We start from the raw sequence: 22,686 nt of genomic DNA, 5'->3' as shown, positions 1-22,686 counted from the left end.
GTGTTGTCCTGAGGCTGCCCTCCTAAAGGAAAGGTCTCACCTCCATAGATAATTGAGGTGAAAGTGAGGGGAGCCAGTGCACCCACTGATTCCAGGTCTCCCCATTCCTGACCAATAAGGCTTGGCAGGCCTGGGCTCCTGGTGTCAGAGATCCCCTCATTCTTCACTGTGACTATCCTGTCAACTTGTGGGATCCTGCCTCAGCTGACCTTTGTCCAGACCCCAAGACAAAGCCCTCCTGGAAAGCACCAATCTAGAAATGAGAAGGGGCTCAGCCTGACAGCCTCGCACAGGGATTCTAGGGCTCAGAGTAGGGGCAGGCAGGATTTGTGTTGGGTCCTGTCTTCTTTTCGGGGTTTGGAGTATACTCAGTCCTCCTTTGGGGTCCTCAACTTAACTTTGGCAACACCCAGGACTCTTGTCACTGTTGAGTGGATACCCCTCCTCATATGACCAGACTTTGTCCACTCAGACCGAGGTCCTCACTTACCTCAGAGCCCCAAGAGACAAATTAGGAGGCACCACATTGCACAGACTCCAGGGGAAGCCTCAGGTGGCTACCATCTCCCCTAAATGCCGCCACAACCACCCCGCTCCCAACTCCAGCGGAGTCCCTAACATTATCTTAAAATGCTGGCAGCAGGGACTGGGCCCTCTGTCCTGGGTGCATTCCCGGTGCCGATTTGGCTATTCATTTTTAACTCCTGTCAGGGCCTCTCCTACCTCCATGCCTTGCACCTGGAATACTCTATCTCACCCCCTTACAGAAAGACCCCACCTCACCGAAGGCTCCCCACTTTCCCACCCATGATAGAAAGGAGCGTGCCACTTAGGTCCACTGTTGTTCCTTTCAGGGTTGAGGACTGGGGACAGCTGCCCTTTGTACCACCCCTCCTTTCTGAGATGGGGGTGTGCCTTGAGGCTTCACGGATGATCAGCACTTTCGCACCAGGCAGATCCTGGGACTAGTCCCTCTGCTGATCTCAGGTTATCTCTGAGACCTGCGTCCCCACATCCCCAGATCCCCCCATCCTCATGCATGTGGCAATAGCAGGAGTTGGCAACATCCAGTCCTTTCTGCCAGGGTCTTCCCGGGTCTGAGAACAGGGCAAGCTAGACACTGTACGTTCCTCCCCTTTGGAGTGGGGAAGCTGCACACCTTCCCCCGTCTCGGGTGGACCTTTTCTTGAGATCTGCCGGATCCTGGGACTCTGCTATGCTGACCAGATGTGGGCCCCTCTACTGACATGCAATTGGCCCTCGAGCCTCACTGCCCTGAGAGCCCAAGGCAGGAGGAAGGGTGCACCACCTGAGGCTACCCCTGCCTACGGACTTCAGGGATGACAGAGGCAGGGCTGCTTTCAGTGGGAACACTGTCTGTGGTGCAAGCAAATGCCCTCAGAGAACTGGAGACATCCCCATTTTTCTCCCCCAGTTTCCTCCACTTCACAGCAGCACGGGCTGCCCCACCTCCACTCCGCCTGAAGCCCTGCTCCTTCTATCAAATCCCCCACCCCGTGTCCCTCAAACCCAAGGCAGAAATCACAAAGCACAATGCGTGAGCTCACCCCTCCCCCACCCCAGGAGGCCTGCCCGATGGACACTCTTCTGGGGCCAGGCCCCCAGTCTCCCTCAGGGTCCCCACACTGACGCCGGGCAGGTCCCGGACTCCCTGAGACGCTGCCGACCTGAGACGCCGCCATGACACAGAGCCGCCCGAGGGTCTCAGAACCGGAGGACCCGGAAGTCAGGCCTCTTTGCTCATGGTCACCCCGCGCCTTGGGTCCCCCGGGACTGACTGCTCTGGGCCCAGAGTCACCTTGTCCCCCCCCACGGCCTCACCGTGAGGCCTGCAGGTCCTGGGACCCTCCCTCTGTGAACCGGGAGGCCAGACCCCCACAGGGAGGCCCTCACCCCCCAGACCCCAGGGAGGCCTGTGGCCCTCACTCCCCAGGGCTCCCGGCAGGGGCTGAACTAGCTCCCGGGGACCTCCGTCTGGTCCTCACCCTGATCCCAGGCAGAGCCTGGGCCCGCCTTTGCCAACCTCAGGTGCTCCCCCCAGCGCCTGTCCTGCCGCCCCTCCCCCCGTTCTCTGAGGAGGTGGGCGAGGGGGGCAGGAAGTAGTTCTCAGTAAGATGCCCCACCGAGGACTCTCAGTGCTGACAGGAGGGCCTCCCTGGGTCCCTAGAGCTGACAGGAGCACCAGGAGATGGATGCTGTAGTGCCCTCTGTGCTGAAGCCAGTGGACCCCAAAGTCCTCACCCAGGAGGGCCTCACACCCCTTGCAAAGATCCTGCAGTAGCACAAATGATGCTGCGGGTTTTGCTGTTGCGCCCAGGATTTGGAGGAGCAGTAGAGAAGCCAGTCTGGGTGAGGGGCTGAGGGCCATTTTCAGGCTGACCAAGCACCCTGGCAGCGTAAGTCCCAGCCTCTCCTTTTTTTCTTTTTTTTCTTTTTTAATTCTGGGATTTATTTCCTTCTATAATTGAAACTTTGTTGCCTTTAGCGGAGGCCTGCAGAAAGCTTGGCTTCCTCCATCGCTAGGGGCAACTCATTCCTGCTCGCTCCAGCTCCGTGGCCATGGCTGGCTGAAAGCAGGTATCTGGGGTTTGTTTACCTTCTATAATTGAAACTTTGTTGCTTTCAGTGGATCTCAGAGCCAGGCTGTGGCAGGCGGGGAACCTTGGCTTCCTCCATCACTGGAGCAAGCAAGCCTCCTGCTCGCTCCAGCTCCATGGCTGCCGGCTGCCATCTTCGTTGGGTTAATTTGCATATAGTCGCTATGCTTGGCTGGTGGGCGTGGCTTAAGGCATAGGGAAAGTATGGCCAATTTGCGTGTTTGTCTGTCATTAGTATAGGATGGAACATATGCACTTATGTGTTTATTTCTATACTAGGGGCCCGGTGCACGAAATTCGTGCACTGGGTGTGTGTGGGGAGGGGAGTGTCCCTCAGCCCAGCCTGCCCCCTCTCACATACTGGGAGCCCTCAGGCGTTGACCCCCATCACCCTCCGATCGCCTGATCAGCCCCTTGCCCAGGCCTGACGCCTCCGCCAGAGGCATAGACCCCCATCACCCTCCGATCGCCTGATCGGCCCCTTGCCCAGGCCTGACGCCTCCGCCAGAGGTGTCAGGCTTGGACAGGGGACTGCCATCTTCCCCTGATCACTGGCTCTGGCCCCCGCCCAGGCCTGAGGCCTCTGGCCCAGGAATCATGCCTGGGCAGGGGACCCCCATCTCCCACTGATCGCTTGCTCCACCCCCCGCCCAAGCCTGACGCCTCTGACCCAGGCTTCAGGCCTGGGCAAGGGGACCATCATATCCCCCCAATCCCCGGCTCCGCCCCCCGCCCAGGCCTGATGCCTCGGCCAGAGGAGTTGACCCTCATCACCCTCCGATCACCAATCACCGGATCGGCCCCTTGATCAGGCCTGAGGCCTCTGGCAGAGGTGTCAGGCCTGGGCAGGGGACCCCCAGCTCCCCACGGTTGCAGGCTCCGCCCCTCCCCAGGCCTAATGCCTCTGGCTGAGGCGTCTGGCCCGGGCAGCGGGGACCCGCAGCTGCAGCAGCCCCACGATCGTGGGCTCCGCTTTAGGCCCAGGCAAGGGACCCCTAGCTCCTGGGACTGCCAGCTTCGACCGTGTCCAGCTCCCATCGCTGGCTCCACCCCTACTTCCTGCTATCACTGGCCAGGGCGGAAAAGGCACCTGATCCTCCGATCATGGCTGCTCTTAGCTCCCCCCTGGGTTTCCGATCACTGTCAGTGGCAGGGGGCTTCTTCCTGCTTTCCCTTTCGCCTCCCTGCATTGTGCCTACATATGCAAATTAACCGCCATCTTGTTGGCAGTTAACTGCCTATCTTAGTTGGCAGTTAACTGCCAATCATAGTTGGCAGTTAATTTGCATATAGCCCTGATTAGCCAATGAAAAGGGTATCGTCGTACGCCAATTACCATTTTTCTCTTTTATTAGATAGGATGATATACTATCCCAGGTATTTTACAAGAGAATACTTACTCTTAACATACATGATTTATTCTGCTACTCACTATTCTAATTAGTCTGTTCTTTACATACTATTCAGATAATAATTTTTGAAAAGCCAGCACTAACCCACCAAGATGGTTGTCAGGTGGTTATTAGCATAGACTCTGAATAACATACCTCAACTGTCCCAGCTTTCCCAAGGAAGTGGTATACCCTTAAGGTTACTGACATTTGTGGTCTGAATGCCCCACATTTGTGCCAAGATATAGAGCATAAGTTTAAAATCCTTCTTCCTATTTTCCCTGTCATCTGTGTCATACAGCCTATAGCCCCTCCCAACTTCCCTACTCCCCCTACTCCCACCCCAGACACAAGTGCCAGCTCATCACAATTTTCAGTCCCCCTTAGGGCCTGCTCAAATTTTGTTGTTCGGATTCTATGGTTCATATTGTGTTTGTTTTAAGAGTTATTTTTTTACAACGCTTTTAGATGGCAGAGAAAAATAAATATGATGGTATACAGATATCCTAGTAAGTCCTTACTCCCTCACATGTATAATGCCCCTCCGCCATTATCAATGGTCCCCAACCAGAGTGGTAAATTTTTAACAATAGATGTGCCTACACAGATACAGCATCATCAACTTGGGGTAAATACTTATGGAGTTGCTGAGTCATATGTTAAAATTATGCTTACTATACTAAGAAACTGCCCAAACTGCTTCCAATACGGCTGTACTATTTCGCTTTCCCACAGGTAATGAATGCAAGTTCCTGCCATTCCATATCCTTGATAGCATTTGGTGTTGTCACTGTACCAAATATTGGCCATTGTCGTAAGTGTTTATTTATTGGGTGTGTGTGACATTATTAAGAGACAGCTCAAACCTTCAGATGGCTGTTGTCAACTGCAGAAAAAGCACAAGTAAGCCTCTTGAGAGTTTTACCCAAAGCATCTTGAGCCTCCATAACCACGTGAGACAATTCCTTATTAGAACTCTATGTTTCCATGGTTGGGTTCAGTTTCTCCAAGAAGGGAGAATCATCAACCCTCCCTGACACTCTTGTCCTCCTGATCAGGGTTTGCCTTTTGTATTAGGGAAGGGGAAGGTATCGCTGGATTCCAGGAGGCCCAGGCAGGTGGAGAAAAGGGGGGAAAACTCAAGCACTCCCATCTTCACTCTATTACCCTGCACTCAGGGACCTTCATCACTTGACTGCTCCACATGAATTGCTCCCAAGTCCTAGTTGACCCCTTCCCCTCCTGCCCACCCATGACCGTATACTCATTGCAAGTGCCCATGATCCAAACAAGCTCCCCACTTCCACTTTCTGCACCAAAAATATGCCTGAACGACTCTATGAGAAAAGCAGCCAAGGCAGCACATTCATCTTGCATGTTTAAAAAATTTATCTGACTAGTGGGTGCAGAAGAGAGTGGGAAACCCATAGGAGGGACCAAGAGACCCATAGGGAATCTGCTGTCATCATCCAGAGGGATGGTAGTTTTATAGGGGCTACTGGGACACTCTGGACTTGGACGGGAAATGGAGGTGGACTGGAAGAACTGGAACCTGTGGAGGGAAAGACAACAGGAAGAGAGGCCCCACCACCAGGTTTCTGATTGACTTGGCAGGGTTGGGCCGGAGTGCAGGTGCAGAAGTCCAGTGACCCTTTTCTGAGATAAAGGGAAGGGAAGGCAAGGTTGTCCTGGAATGGGCAAGGCTCTTGGTCAACAGTATAGCAGTACTGCAGAGGGCAGGAGGAAGGTTCCTGCCTCACTGAATGGATCCAGAACACAACAGAGGCCTGTCTGATGACATCTGGTGGTTCTATGACAGTGCTGACCACAAGTCTTTGCTGAGCAGCAAGGTCATTTCAAACAAGGGCTCCCCCATGTATTATAGGCTGTGTATGCAGGATGCCAAAGCCTCACACTGGGCGCAAGAGAGGGATTGCAGGGCTTGGACAAGGCAGTGTCTACTCCAAAGGGGTTTGTGTCCTGGATGTCAATGGGAGAACATTCCAGAAATCTGGTATCTAGCTGTGATGACCCTCTGTTTGCTGAATCTGTGGCCTGGGACTCCAAACACCTTGCAGATTCTGGCTCTGGAGCTAGAAATTAATGGTTTATGGAAGGAGGTAAGGACATTCCCCTAAGGGGGCCAAGATGCTTTTAAGTTGAGATATTCTCTGGAGAATCGAACCGCAACACAGAGTCTTTGAAATCCAAATTAATGTCAGTTGCGAGCTCACCATAGACCACATACTATGCTGAGCAAGACACAGGGATCATCTCCTCAAAGCCTCCCTGTGCCCTCTTGAGCTGCCATGTGTCCCTACCCCTTAATCAAAGTCAGTGTGTTCATTGGGTGGTGCAGAGGTTACAATCAGCATATGAAAGATGTGAGTTATTCATGGCAGCTCAGAGTGCATCCTCACCTGCTTTGCATCTTTGCTGTGGCCCACACTGTGTTCCTGTCCCAGGCTTCCCCTTTCAGTATTGACACGATTTTCTGGGCAGCTTTTGAACCTGTGCCTCTGAACAGCACTGTCCATGTCGTGGAGGCAGAGCCTTTCTGTGTCCATCAATGGCTCAAGGCCATTGTGAAGTCCCTGGAGGCCTTGCTCACGACCACACCCTCAACTCCTACAGGCTTGTTTGCACTTCCCCCACAGGTAGTCTGCACATCACATATGCCTGTCCACAAGACTCCCTCTGACTTGACCCCTTGTGCTCTCACCATGAAAGCCGGTTCCTTTTTGGTGCAAATACAATTCAGCCTGCATGCATTTGATGCCTTCTAGATGAAAAGCATTTCCATGTGTTTCTCTGATAAGATTTTAAAAGGGTTTTTCTTATTCATATAGGCCAGGCCTCAGGGACAAGCCATATTGGAACAGACAGAAGGAGCCACCAGAATGTCCATAAACTCTGATGATTGGCTCCAACTTAGGACCTAAATAACCTCCTTATCATTGCCCATTTATATGTGTAATTAACTACTCTATTTCATGATATGGCGCTAAGTCTCCACGTTTAACTGCTCCATAAAACTGTCAAACATACTCAACACTAAAGAAAACAATAAGAACTCCAGTTTTCCTATCACCCAGGAGCATTGCTATGGTGCCTTATGTGCTCCATTCATTTCTTCTTGTTACACTTCCTCCTTTTATTTTTCCTCTTCCTTGCTTACCCACTCCATTCCTTCCTTTCTCCCTTTATCCCTTCTTCCTTTACTTCCTTCCTTCATTTTTAATTTTCTTGCTGAAGCTCTTCGAACCAAATCTCAGATACCAAGTCAGCTCAGTCCTACATACCTGAGGGTGAAAACTCTGAAAACATAAGGACTTTAAAACATAATTTTTATCATCCAGACAAACCAACAATCCAGTGTATCCTCTTTATATTCCTTCCACAGTCAGATGGCTGCAATTCTCCCACATATTTCTTTGTTTGTAGTGAAACCAAATTAGGTTATACATTGCATTTTTCATGTCCCTTAATTCTCTCTGTCACTCCTTAATGAGTAGAAGCATATATGAATCATAAATGTAGATGTATTTCCCACAGGGGTATTAGTTTTCAATCTGAAACCACTATACATATATCCTGGAGGTGGCCAAGGAATTATAAGGATTGTGGATGTTGGGAGCCAGAATTCTCACTGATAGAGTAAAGAGTTAGAGATAATCCAGGGGAGCAGACCAGAGGTCCCTTGTGGTAATAATGGGTTAGAGCTGGAGACATCAGTATGAATTTGTGTTAAGCTTAACACAGACACCTATGGTGACATACATATTTATAGATATATGTATATACATAGGCTTATATACACACTTATGTTTACTTTCACTCTCAACTGAGACAGCTAGAACAAAAACACTCCAGGAATCATGAGCCCACCAAGTGCCCACTTCTAGGTTTCTAATACCATTCTGTAATAGAAGGAAGCAGAAATCCATGGGGAGATGGCTTATGCTATGACTAGAGCAGGGAACAGACAAGACAGCCTACAACATCTTGTAGTGGCAGAAAGTGAGGTGGTGCTAAAAAGTACAATACTGGAAGTAGGTCAAGGGGACATACTTGGGAATCAATGGAAAGAACTTCAAATGGCCAAAAATGGAAAAAGTTGAACAAAAAAATAAAGTAGTATTGATTGTCATACAAAGCAAAAAGCAAATACCCTACTGAGATAAATCAGGGTTTGAGTAAATCCATAAATGTGTAAGAGTAGAAAAATCTCCCTTGGAGTATCTGCATTCTAAATCAATCATGTAGATAGATACCCACTCTCCAATGAGGTGGGCCATTACATCACTATTTTTTTAAAATGTATTTTATTGATTTTTTACAGAGAGGAAGGGAGAGGGATAGAGAGTTAGAAACATCAATGAGAGAGAAAGATCAGCTGCCTCTTGCTCACCCCCTATTGGGGATGTGCCTGCAACCAAGGTACATGCCCTTGACTGGAATCAAACCTGGGACCCTTGAGTCCGCAGGCTGACGCTCTATCCACTGAGCCAAACCGGTTAGGGCATAACCCCACTCTTTAAGGGTCTCTTGTGTCCAGTGACTTCCTTCTAAAAGGGAGGAACAATAGTAACTTTATAGAGGAGATACCTGATGAAAACTATCTCAAGTTGGGCAAATCACAGACAGGGAGAAAATGTCTTAAGTCCCATATCTCATGAGGAATTCATGTCCCAAATACATAATTTTAACTACCTGATGGAAATAAACAAACCAATACAAATATATAACTGATTTAAGGACACTTCACCAAACAGGATATATACCATAGATCACACACTAAAGAAAATTAAAAGCACACATAAGCATGCTGAGCATCGTTTCTCATGAAGAAAATGCAAATGTGAACTACAGAAAATATTCAACTGCAAAGCTATCAGAATGGCTAGAGTCCCCAAACCTGCAAGTGCCAAACTTGGGAGAGGATGAGGAACTCTCCTTCATTGTTAATAGGGAAGAAAATGTTACAGCCACTTTAGAAGAAAGTTTGGCATATTCTGATAAAGTCAAACATGGACTTGCCATTCGATTCAGAAACCCTAGTCGTCAGCTTTATCAAGTGAAGTTGGGGTCCATAAAAAACACCAAAACGATGCATGATTAGAGCAGTTTGATTCATAATTCCCAACCGAGTCTTCCTTCAAGAGGTGAATTCATGAATAAACTTTGATAGAGCCACAAACTGAAACTTGGATTCAAAGCTGAAGCCACCCTCAAATGTTCCAGAAAAAAAGAAAGGTTCAAAGGGAAGTCTTATCAAATGGTCAGGGAGAACTCATCAGACTCTTATGCTGACTTTTCCAAAGCATACAAAAAGATGGGCAATTGTACAACTCGTCCTCCCAGACTACCTTTCTTTTATTCAAAATCCTGAGAAATTCCCACAAACGGAGCTTTTGGAACAAGTTCATTCACATAGCATAAAATAGCCTGTACATACTAATGGCTTATTCAACTCAACAGTGCATTATATGAACAAGCAGCCTATCAGCCTATATCCAATAAATAAAATGAGGATTTAATGTTATAAAAAAATTCTGTTGCAAGTCTATGCACACAAAATACAGTAGAAAAAAATTTTTTTTCATGCCAATGGCTACAGAGAGAGATCCTTGCAAAACACACACACACACACACACACACACACACACACACACACACACACACAAAACAAAAAATCCCACAAAAAAACCCACAGACAAATAAACAACTTTAATATGAGTTCAGGGAAATAACTTTGAACAAACTTAGCCAAAAGGGAATTTCCATTTCCTAAAATTGAGAGCAACCTACTTAAGTGTGAAACATTAAAAGCATTTCCATTAAAGGCAGGGACAAGTCAGAGATGTGGGCTGTGGGTATAAAAGTAAATATGAGGTATGAATATGTAAGAGAAACAAACAGTACCTGTTGATAATATGATCATCTAGCTAGAAAATTCAAAAATGGAGATCTGGATTACTCAAATGCATAATAAACTGTATGGAAGATCACCATAGCAATATATATTTAGGTATGTAGTATGGGCACCTATAGATATATAAACACACCTGATCAACATTTAGGCTATATGTGTACACATACACTATATATCCAGATTTATGCGTGCATATACATATATGCAAAGATGTATGCATAAATAAAATGTATACAAACTAGGTAGAGGTGCAAAATGTAATAATTACTATGAATGAGGATCAAAAAGGAAAAAAGCCTGCAATGACAAGCAAAGGTAGACAGATAACCCCGAAACCACAGGCCCGCTCCAAATCCCTGCTGTAGCTCAGCGATTTTACTGAAAGGAAACATGTAGAACACAATGTTTCCATAGTGCCAGGCGGTCTGGGGAAGAGGCACCATGGGAAGTGGGGGCAGGGGAGGCAGGTAGGGTCTGATGCTCCCCAGGAACCACGGCTCTGCAGCACCCCCTCTGGGAACCGTGATGTGACCACGGTGTCCAAGCCAGGGCTGTGAGGACCCTCCAATAAGGACTGAGGGCTCCAGCCGCCCACACAGAGGGCCCACCCCGGGAGCCAGGCTGGTAGTCCTGTCAGATCCGGGTACCTCAGGCAGGGCTGTCCGGCTGCGCACTCCCGCCCACCTCCCGGACTCTAGGACCCAGAGGCACCTGGGGAGGCCTGCACTTGGCCTGAGGGGCACAGACCCAGGTCAGCACAGGGTGGGGGCCCAGGCCATCCAGCCCAGGTAGGGACCAGAAGGGGGGGCTGGGCACAAAGGAGCAGAACTCCGCCCCAGTCAGCAGGCCTGGGTGACCCCACAATTGGTTTCCTGAAGTGATGTCACTGACTCATTGACTTCCTCCTGAGAAGCCTGGGGGAGCTGAGCGCCATCTTGGGGAGGCCGGCTTCGGGTCGGTAGACAGGACAGGCAATGAGGGGGTGCAATCTCAGGTCGGCACCAGCGGGCCCAGGCTCTGCCTGGAATCAGGTTGAGGACCAGACGGAGGTCCCCGGGAGCTAGTTCAGCCCCTGCCGGGAGCCCTGGGGAGTGAGGCCCACAGGCCTCCCCTGGGGTCTCGGGGTGAGGGCCTCCGTGCGGGGGGTCCGGCCTCCCGGTTCACAGAGGGAGGGTCCCAGGACCTGCAGGCCTCACGGTGAGGCCGTGGGGGGGACAAGGTGACTCTGGGCCCAGAGCAGTCAGTCCCGGGGGACCCAAGGCGCGGGGGGACCACAAGCCGCCAGGCCTGACTTCCGGGTCCTCCAGGTCTGAGACCCTCGGGCGGCTCCGTGTCATGGCGGCGTCTCAGGTCGGCAGAGGGGGTCCGGGACCTGCCCGGAGTCAGTGTGGGGACCCTGAGGGAGACTGGGGGCCTGGACCCTAGAACAGTAACTATCGGGCAGGCCTCCTGGGGGTGGGGGAGGGGTGAGCTCACGCATTGTGCTGTGTGATTTCTGCATTGGGTCTGAGAGACACTGGGGCTTTGGTAGAAGGAGCAGGGCTTCAGGCAGCACAGGGGGGCCCCCATGTCCTGCTGCTGTCAGGTTGAGGACCCTGAGGGAGACTGGGGTCCTGGACCCCAGAACAGTGTCCATTGGGCAGGCCTCCTGGGGGTAGGGGAGGGGTGATCTCACGCATTGGGTTTGGTGTAAGGAGCAGAGCCACAAGTCCGCTGAGAGAGAACAGACGGGCCCAGGACCCCACAATATAGGGGACCCCATAAAGGGCTTCCCCTGCTATGAGCCATGGGAGACCCCATGTCAGATGACCCTTTGAGGTGTGTCCTGACTTCCGCATGCAGGTCTGAGATAGGCTGGGGCTCACTGTAAGGAACACAGCCACAGGAGGATGGAGGGCACCCTGAACCCCACAACCAGGGGACCCCATAAACCCTACGCTGCTATCAGCCTGGGGATGTTCCCTGGTAAAAGACCAAGTGCCAAGTTTCCTGACTTCTGTATCCAGGACTGAGTGAGACTCAGGACTTGGTGAAAAGTGTAGGGAATCACACTTCTAGGAATATTTCCCTAAGAAACCGGAAATACCAATGAGAAAGAATGTATGCACCCCTATGTTCATAGCAGCACAATTTACAATAGCTGAGATGTGGAAACAGCCCAGGTGCCCATCAATGACCTGATGAAAAAGCCGTGGTACATGTATGCCATGGAATACTATGCAGCTGTATAAAGGGAAGGGTCTCTTACCCTTTGAGACAGCATGGAGGGACCTGGAGAATATCGTGCTAAGTGAAATAAGCCAGTCAGAGGAAGATAAATATCACATGATCACACTCATATGTGGAATCAAAGTTACAAAGTAAACTGATGAACCAAATAGATACAGACACATGCAAGCATGGGACAGATTGGGGAATCTCAGAGGGCAGGTGGGGAGGGTGGGAAGTAATCAACCAAGAACCTTGTGTGCATATATGCATGGCCCATGGACACAATGATTGGGTGGTGAGGGCGGGGGAAGGGGACAGGGGTGGGGTGGAGGGGGTCATTTGTAATCTATAATAATAAAAGCATTATATGCTAATTAGACGGGACACCCTTCGGGAGTCCTTCCTCAGGAAGCCAGGGCCGGAAGCCAGGGCTCTGAGAGAAGCCCAGGTCTCAGGTGCCAGAGGGAACCTGGTGCCAACATCCAGGGCAAGGAAGGCCTACTCTTGCATAAATTTCGTGCACCAGGCCTCTAGTACTTTCAATAATAAAGAATTACTAAAAAATTAAAAAATAAAAATGAAAAAAGCCAGATAGGGAATCAGGTCCACAGAGAGGAGGGCAGTAGTACTAACCGGACTCAAGTGGCATTTAATGCCTTCAAATCAGGGTCTGTGACACTGTGGGGTTTCGTACACAAACCAGCCCCAGGGAGGCAGAGGAAGGACCCAGGACCTGCCAGGGTCATGATGGGGACCCTGTGTCAGGACAGAGGGGACCCAGGACTCCCAGTGTAGAGGCTGCACAAAGCCCCACCTTGCTCTCGGCCTTGGAAGGGCACAGGGCTGGTGACCGCATGGGGTGTCTCCTGATTACAGCATGCAGGTCTGAGGGAGACTGGAAACTTGATGAAAACTGTAGGGCCTCCCTCAGGTCCACAGAAGGGATGCAGAAGCACTGCCCAGAGTCAAGGTGATTTTCCTGACTTTCAAATCCAGGTCTGACAAGCTCTGGGTTTCGGTGTAAGGAGCCCGGTCTCAGGTGGGCAGAGGGAAGAGTCAAGGCGAGGACCCCCAGGGAGGACTGGGGGAATCCAGGAACCCTAACCGGAGGGGAGTCCACAGAAGTCTGCCCTGCTCAAAGTGTTGGGAGGCCCTATGGTGGGTGACCATGCAGAGAGGAAGCGCAGAAGCCCAGACCTGATGTCAGCCCTGGCAGTTCAGGGGGAACCACAAAGGCGGCAGAGGGGAGGACCCGGGTCTTGCCCCGAGTCCAGGTGAACATGCAAAGGGAAGACTGAGGGACCCGGGACCCCACAACAGAGATGTCCCACATTACCCCTACTTTGAACCCTGGGAGGCCCCGTGTCCATGACCACAGGCTCTATTCCTGACTTGGGCCTCTCAGGTTGACAGAGAGGAGGTTCCAGCTCCAGCCAGGAGTCACGGTGAGGATCCTGCAGGAAGACAAGCGGACTCCACCCCCTGAGCTCTGAGGGGTCAGGCTCCAGGTGGGCAAAGAAGGGGGCTGCAGGGCTCTGCCAGGATACCAGGTGAGGAGCCGAGTTAGGACTCAGGAAGCCCCTAGCACACCTTGAAGTATGTATGCCCGAGGCTTGGCCAAGGCCATAAGTGTCCGCAGTGTCCCTCTTCCTGCCAGCAGCACCTGCAAGCCTCATGGTAGGCCTGTGGATTTGGGTTGCTTCCAAACTTCTACCTTAGGAGTGGCAAAGGGAGGTGAGGGCATTTTCCTGAAGGTGCTGGATTCAGGGCAACATGGGAGGTGTGCCAGGCAATGCTGGTAATTAAAGTGTGGGTCTTGAGGCAGGATGGTGGTACCTCCCACCCCAGTAAAAACAGGGACCAGCTGGCTTAGGCTCTGCTGGCACAACTGGGTGACTCGGCACGATAGTCAATGTGGTGTGTCTTGAAGTCCACCTTGGAGGTCTCTGAGAGATGGTGGGCATTGCCTGCAGTATTCATTCTCAGTTCAGCGGAAGGGAAAGGTCCCAGGCACTCTCCGAGTAAACCTGGGTAGCTCGGGGAGGAAGGAGGATACCACACTCCAGACAATGGGTGCCCTGAACCCAGTCTGTGCTGCTGTCAGCCCTGGGAAAGGCCTGGCATGGGTCTGCAGAGCTGGTTCCTTCACAGGTTTGTCTCAGGGCACTCGGGAAGGACAGGGCCTTGGTCAGAGGGAATGACTTCAGTTCATGCAAAGAGAAGCTGAGGTTGTGGAAGGGTCATAAAGGTGTGAATGCTTCCTTGTGGGAAACTGCAGCTATGTGCTCCCTGAGAACAGAAGAGAGCCCTCAGCATCAGGGAGTGTCCTGTCCTCAGCATCCAGATTCCCCAGGCAGGGTGTGACATGCTCTCCCTTTCCACATGCCTGCTCCTCCTGAGCTTTTCTCACTGAGGAAAGTTATTCAGGGTGAAATCGGTTCAGCCGGATTCAGATCCAGGCCAGGCCAGGAAGAAAGGCAAGTATCCTCAGGCCAGACTAAGGGAACTCTGTACCCAGAGCGGATGGGCCCAGGCCCTGGTGTTAGTTGTGTGGGAACCTGGACAAGGGTGGGGACAGATGGAGCTCCTGTTCACTTTTGTCTCAGAGCTCTCAGGAAGGTGAGGACCTTGGTGTGAGACCACACATCCTATCATCCACCGAACCACATTTTGTCAGCAGAGAGAGGAGTCCCAGTTCCTGCAAGGAATCAAGGTGAGCCTTGAAGGGAAGCAGAGCACATGGGAAGCCAGACCTACCCTGCCTCCTCTGTCAGCAATGGGGAAACTCGGAATAGTGCCTGGATTAGCTCAGCTCACTTCCTACTCCTGTACCTCAGGGAGGTGAAGCCTAAGTCTAAGGAGATTGGGCTCAGTCAGCAGAGAGAGTGGTCTGAAACCCTGCAGAGCGTCATGGTGAGAAGTGATCAGAGCCTTAACCCAGGGTAGATGGACCCAAATCTTCAGTCACCCCTTCTTGATCCTCTGGGAGAGGGATCACATGTGGAGCCCCCTCAGTTTCTTCACTGAAGTGTCAGGTGTGTGTGGTCTTGTTCTGAGCATTTGACCTCAGGCCAGCAGAAGGCAGTGAGGGGCCAGGCTCTGGCAGGGGAAAGGTGGGTATCCTACGTGCAAAGAGGAACCTCCCACCCACAACAGAGGGGACCTCAGAGAGTCCTGCCGCCCCTCCTGTCAGCTTTGGGGTCCCAGGAATGTGCTTGCCATGTGCATGCTGAGGTGCCCTTTTGTTCCCTCCAGAAGAGGCCCCGGATTGGAGGAGGTGAAGGCCTTGGTCTACTCTACATATTCTCAGGTCACAGAGCAGCAGGAGGCCAGGAAGTGCTAGGAATTAAGGTGATGTGCCGACCATGAATATGTCCCCATGGGCTCCCCACCCGTGTCAGAGGGTCCTCACGTTGCCTGACACCTCCACACCCCACCATCAGCTACAGAACCCTGTGCTGTGCCTTCTATACCCTGAACAGTCATGTCACTTCCTACTTCAGGTTCTTAGTGGGCAGGCTGATCAGGAGTGAGCCCTGTGAGTCCCATGTACACCCCTAAAGGAGAGACCTGGAAGTCACCTTTGTCAGAGCCGCCTAGGGTGTGTTTCTCAGCTCATGCCTCTCTCACTCCCACTCTTCCCCAGGCCCGTGGTTCCTCATCGCCCATCTTCTGCTCACACTCGGTCACTGTTCGAGCACGAGTCATCATGCCTGGTCATCATATGAGTGAGCCGTGGAAGCCTGAGGAAGACTTTCCGTACCCAGTTGAGATCCCCGACTTGGTGGCGGAGGAGCTGTTCTGGGCTATGCAGGAGGAGGAGGAGGAGGAAGATGCCCTGTCTCTCTCCTCCTCCCCCTCAGTCCTGTTTATAGACAGCCTAGAGGAGGTGTCTGCTGCTGAGACACCAAGTCCTCCCCAGAGTCCTCAGCGTGCCTGCCCCTCCCCCCATGCCATGGAAGCCTTTCCATGCAGCCAATCTGAAGGTGAGAGCTCCAGCATCCAAAATGAAGAGGGTCCAAACACTGAGGGAGGCCCTGAAGATGATGCCGATTTCTTGCTCCACAAATCACTGCGTTCAAAGATGATGGAAATGGTGGAGTTCCTGCTCCTGAAATATCGTGCAAAGGAGCCAACCACAAAGGCAGAATACTGAGTAGTGTCATCAAAGAGCACCAGGAGCACTTTCCTGAGCTCTTCAGTGCGGCCGTTGAGTGCACTGAGTTGGTTTTCGGTATTGTTGTGAGGGAAGTAGACCCCAGTACCCACACCTATGTCCTTGGGGCTAACCTATGATGGGATGGTGAGCGATGAGCACAGATTTCCCAACACAGGCCTCCTGGTCACACTTCTGTGTGTGATCGCCTCAGAGAGTGATTATACCACTGAGGAGAAAATCTGGGCTGTACTGAATGATTTAGGGTTGCATGATGGGAAGGTACATTGGCTCTATGGGGAGCCCAGGGAGCTCATCACCAAAGTTTGGGTGCAGGAACAGTACCTGGTGTACCGCCAGGTGCCCAATAGCGATCCTGCATGCTATGAGATCCTGTGGGGCCCCAGGGCCCACGCTGAGACCACCACGGTGAAAGCCCTCAAGTTTATGCACACGGTTAGTAGGGATTTCCATCTCCTCCCACGCCTGCCTGAAGAGCCTGAGTGCAATAAGAAACACTATGCCTGAGCCAGAGTTGCATCCAGGCACTTTTCAGGTCCATGTGCATTAACTTCTTTTGCTGGGCATAAAGTGCATCCAATTTTCAACTCTGTTTGAGAACAAACCAGTAGTGAGGCCCAGGGAAAGGTTTAGGTTCCTATTGTGATTGAGAAATTTATGATTTATTATTTTGTGAATTTTTAAGGAAATTTTCTAATGTTCCTTTACGTAGAAGTTTTCATAAACTTTTAGCATGTAAGTTTGTAAATGACATTGATCACATATATATTTCTGCATGTCCAGCTCAAGAGTAAGAGATTTGCTACTGTGTAATGAAAATTGGGACCCTTCCCATCCTAGTTTGTGATCCCAATCTAGATAACATGACATTATAATAGGATTTCCTTGGAAATGTGTAAGAACTCAGCAGTAAAATCCATGGAGTTAAGAAATAGAAAAATAAAAGCAAAAGGTTGTTAATTTTTGCTTCTTATATATTCTCATCTGTCTTTCCATGAAACAGCTTCTCCAAGGATCCTTGGTTCTGGCAAGAAAGGGGGGGGGGGATTTCATCTGAATAAAGACGACCCCTGCTCAGTGGTTCATTTACTCCCCAGACATTCACTGAGCCTGTGTCCTCTGGAAGGCCCTGTGTTAGTAGTGGGCACACTAACATAAGCAGGGCATATCCACCCACAGGATGATAGTGTAGGAGCTGAAGTCATATAAGGAAGGGGTTAGGTGTCCCCCTAATCCTGCAAACAAGTTACAGAAGAGGTGAGGCGGTGGGCCTCCAGCGACCAGCACTCACTTGTGAATGGACTTCATTTTTACCGCAGCGTACTTGCAACAGCATGGATGGAATTGGAGAGCATTATACTAAGCGAAATAACCTAGTCAGAGAACGGTAAACCTCACATGATTTCACTCATATATGGAACATAATGACCGACATAAACGGATGAACAAAAACAGATCCAAAGACAAAGAAGCATTGATCAGACCATCAAACCTCAGAGGGAAGGTAGGGCAGAGTGGAGGTAAGGCGGGGGGGAGATCCACCAAAGGACTTGTATGCAAGCATATAGGCCTAACCAATGGACACAGAGGCCAGGGGGTGAGGGCATGAGTGGGGGGTGGAGGAGAGCAATGGGGGGATAAGGACACATATGTAATACCTTAGTTAAAAAATGATGTGCATGGCCTGAGCCAGGGTACTTGGGAAACTGTGATTCCCTCTGCTGGGGTTGATTGTAAAGAAGCTGGGGGTGGCAGCTTTTTCTAATTTCATGCCATTGTTATCCGAGAAGATGCTTGTTATGATTTTAGTCTTCTTGAACTTGTAGAGACTTGTTTTGTGTTTTAACATGTGGTCTATCTTTGAGAATAACACATGTGAACATCAGAAGAACTTATATTCTGCAGCTTTGGGGTGAAATATTCTGTAAATGTCATTTAAATTCACCTGAACCTGTCTGCCATTTAGAGTCACTGTTTTCTTGGTAATTTTTTGTCTGGAATACCTATGCAGTGAAGTCTGTGGGCTATTAAAGTCCCCTACTATGACTTCATTGCTGTTGATCTTTCCCTTCAAATCCTCTAATGTTTTTTTTTTAATTTTCTTTATTTAGGTGCTCCTAAATAAATGGCATGAAATTAGAAATCAGTTACAGTAAAAACACTCACAAATATTCAAACACATGGAGGCTAAATAGCATGTTACTAAACAATGAGTGACTTACTAACAAGATCAAAAAAGAAATAAATAACTTCCTGGAAGCAAAAGAAAAGTACCACACAACAAATCAAAATCTATGGGACACAGCAAAGTAGTCCTGAGAGGGAAGTTCATAGCACTTACAAACCTACATCCAAAAAAAGAAAAAAATTTAATAAAATATTTAACCATACAACTTAAAAATTAGAGAACAACAAGAAAAGCTCTGAGCAAGTAGGAGGAAGTAAATACATAAAAGTCAGAGCAGATATAAATGACATACAGATGAAAAGTATAATATAAATGATCAATGAAACCAAGAGTTAATTCTTTGAAAATATAAACAAGACTGATGAACCTTTAACCACATTCAAGAAACAAAGAGAGAAGACCCAAAAAAGTAAAATCAGAAACAAAAGAAGTGAGGTAACAATTGACCCCACAGAAATACAAAGGATTGTAAGAAAATACTATGAAAATCCTTATGCCAATAAGCTGAACAATGTGGATTAAGTGGACAAATTCACAGAAATATACAATCTTCCAAAACTGAATCAGTGAGAATCCATCTTTCAATCTGGGGCTGCTGGCTCTTAACCACTCACCTGCCCTCTGCCTGCTGATTGCACCTAACTGCTCAGATGATGGCCTGATCTCCCCTAACCACTCGCCTGCCTGCCTAATTGCACCAACCACGTCTGCCTGCCTGCCTCATGACCCTTACCCACTTGCCTGCCTGCCTGATCGCCCCTAATGACTCTGCCTGCCTGCCTCATTGTCCATAACTGCTCGCCTCCCAGCCTGATCACCTGTAACTGCCCCTGCCTCAGCCCCCGCCACAGTGGCTTCCTCCAGAAGGATGCCCGGAATGATGTCCGAAAGTTCATTCAGGGGTCTGGTCTAATTAGCATATTACGCTTTTATTATTATAAATAGTACTGGAAGTCTCAGCCACAGCAGTCAGACAAGAGGAAGAAACAAAAGGCATCCAAATTGGAAAGGAGGAAGTAAAATTGTCATTATTTGCAGATGACATGATATTCTACATAGAAAACCCTAGGACTCCACCAACCAACTACTTGGCTTAATAAATGACTTTAGCAATGTAGCAGGATACAAAATTAATACCCAGAACTAGATGGCAGTTTTACACACCAACAATGAATTCTCAGAAAGAGAAACTAAACAACAACAACAAAAAATCCCACTTACCATTGCAACAACAACAAAAAAATAAGTACTGAGGAATAAAGTTAACCAAGGAGATAAAAGACTTGTACTCAGAAAACTACAGGACACTGAAAAAAGAGATAGGGGGTGATATACAGAAGTGGAAGAATATACCGTGTTCATGGATTGCTAGAATTAATATCATTAAAATGTCCATACCACCCAAAGCAATCTATAGATTAGATGCATACCCTATTAAAATACCAATGGCATATTTACAGATCTAGAACAAATACTCTAAAAGTTTACATGGAAGCAAAAAAAGACCCTGAATAGCCAGAGCCATCTTGAGAAAGCAGAACAAAGTTGGAGTGACCACACTATCAGATATCAAGTTATACTGCAAAACCGCTGTAATCAAAACAGCTTGGTACTGGCAGAAGAACAGGCATATAGATCAATGCAACAAAACAGAGATGCCAAAAATCAACCCAAGACATTACATTCAATTAATATTTGACAAAGGATACAAGAGGATACAATGGAATCAAGGCATGCTCTTCAATAAACAATGTTGGGAAAGTTGGACGGGCACATGCAAAACAATGAAACTAGACCACCAACTTGCATCATACACAAGAATAAACTCAAATGGATTAAAGTCTTAAGCATAAAAATCCTAGAAGAAACCAAAGGCAGCAAAATCTCAGACTTCTCTCTTAGCAATATGTTCGCCAATGCATCTCCTAAGACCTAGGATAAGGGAAACAAAAGAGAAAATAAACAAATGGGACTATATCAAAATGCAAAGCTTCTGCACAGCAAAAGACAACATCAACAAAATGAAAAGGGAGCTCACTGTATGGAAGAACATATTTGCCAATGATACATTTGGTAAAGGGTTAATAACCAAAAATATATAAGGAACTCATACAACTTAACAAAAGGAAGACAATCCAATTTTAAAATGGGCAAAGGACTAAATAGACACTTCTCCAAAGTGGACATACAGATGGCTAAGAGACATGATAAAATACTCAAAGTCCCCGATCATCGGAGAGGTGCAGAGTAAAATGACAATGAGGTATCACCTCACACCTGTTAGGATAGCTACCATCAACCAATCAACAAATGACAAGTGCTGACAAGGATGTGGAGAAACGGGAGCCCTAGTACACTGCTGGTAGGAATGCAGACTTGTGCAGCCACTGTGGAAAACAGTATGGAGTTTCCTCAAAAAATTAAAAATAGAACTCCCATTTGACCCAGTAATCCCACTTCTGGAAATATATCCCAAGGAACCCGAAACACCAATCAGGAAGAATATACACACCCCTATAGTGGTAGCAGCACAATTTACAATAGCTAAGATCTGGAAACAGCCTAAGTGCCCATCAGCAGATGAGTGGGTAAAAAAAGCTGTAGTACATCTATACCATGGAACACTGTACAGCAGTAAAAAAAAAAAAAAAAAAAAAAAAAAAGGCTCTGTTGCCCTTTGAGACATCATGGAGGGACCCAGGGGCTATTATGCTAAGCGAAATAAGCCAGAAAGGCAAGTATCACAGGATCTCACTCATATGTGGGGTCCAAAGAGCAAATTAACTGATGAAGAAAATAGATCCTGAGAGGTAGAAAGAACTTGGGTGCATAACCCATGGACACAGGCAATAGTGTAGTGAAGGCCTGGGGCAGGGGCTGGTTCCGGCTGGAAGGGGTCCATGAGGAATAGGGGACCTCTGTAACACGGTTGGCAATGAAGACAACAACAAGAAAGGCGGGCTTAGGTAGGAGGAGGACAGTGGTCTTTGGGACAGGAGTCCACCATTGGCCCAGGTCAGGTGACTCGGGAATCAATCCTTTCCTTTCTGGGCAGCACCCGCCCCCTGCTTTTGGCTGTCCTTGAGGCAGGCAGCAGAACCTCCGATTCTGTTCGGGTCCACCTGCCTTCCAGGACGGGCCTCAGGCGGGGACACCCATCAAGAGCAGGGCTTCGGGTTAGCAGAGGGGGGCAGAAGCTGCCTAGAGTCACGGTGAGCAGCGGGGGAGGAAGAGACCCTGCCCCCACCACAGGCTCGACATGGAAGGGCTTCTGGGACGGGGACCACACATGCCTCATCCGGGTCTCAGAGACCTTGCCCCAGCACGTTCCTCACTTCCGCATCCGGGTCTCTGAGACGCTGGGGATGCCCAGGAGATCCTGACCGCGCTCACATCCCGAGGGCGGCCCGGGACCCGCCCGAGTCCAGGTGAGGGTGCCCGGGAAGGCGAGGGACTCCGGGCCCTGGGACAACGGTTTCTGTCCCGGGAGGCCCCTGGGGCTGGCCACACGCGGCCGGTCGTGGTTGGCGCAGCCAGGTCTGGGGACTCGGGGTGAGGGGCGAGGCGCGTCGCTCCACAGGGCCCAGGGCCTCCAGGGTCCATGTGGCGGGCGGCTGCGTGGGAGGAGGCCCCGAGGCCACCCGGGTCCCTCAGACGGGGCTGGACCCAGGGACCCTGCCGTCAGGAGCAGAGCCAGCCCCGGGCCCGCAGGGGGTGAAGCCCACAGCCCTAGGCAGCCTCTGTGACCTTCCCATGGGCTCCCATGACGCGGGCCTTGCGGGGCTTGCCCGGGTGGGGCGGACCTCACTGGGGCTGAGGCGGGCTGGGCCCTGCGGGAGTCCCAGTGAGCACCCGGGTCCCACCGCACCGCAGCGGGAAGCCGCACAGGTGCCCCTGCTGTCCTCTGCGAGGGGCCCCATGGCGGGTGGCCATGCGGGCTGCCCCGACTGCACAGCGGGGGCTGGGAAGGGGCGGTGGTAAGGAGCTGGGCCTCTCCTCCGCATGGAGGGCAGAGCAGCTTCCGAGAGTCCTGGTCAGAGGGCAGTCAGGGATGGGAGGACCCCAGACCCCCACAGAGCCAGCCCGCAGGACTCGGGAGGGGCACACGCGGGACATTACCTGACCTCCGCAGGCGGGTCTGAGAGTCTCTGGGGGTGGCTGTGAGG

The 22,686-nt window shown here is 50.0% G+C and overlaps 1 pseudogene; it reads left to right on the top strand.

Annotated features, from left to right (window-relative positions):
* The first annotated feature begins 15,864 nt into the window (after positions 1–15,864).
* Positions 15,865–16,839, top strand: LOC132224790 (melanoma-associated antigen 4-like; annotated as a pseudogene).
* Positions 16,840–22,686: the final 5,847 nt, after the last annotated feature.

The sequence above is a fragment of the Myotis daubentonii genome, chromosome X, assembly GCF_963259705.1.
Source record: "Myotis daubentonii chromosome X, mMyoDau2.1, whole genome shotgun sequence".
In the NCBI taxonomy this organism is placed as follows: Eukaryota; Metazoa; Chordata; class Mammalia; order Chiroptera; family Vespertilionidae; genus Myotis; species Myotis daubentonii.
The sequence above is the reverse complement of the archived record's forward strand: the minus strand, read 5'-3'. Positions and strand labels throughout refer to the sequence as shown.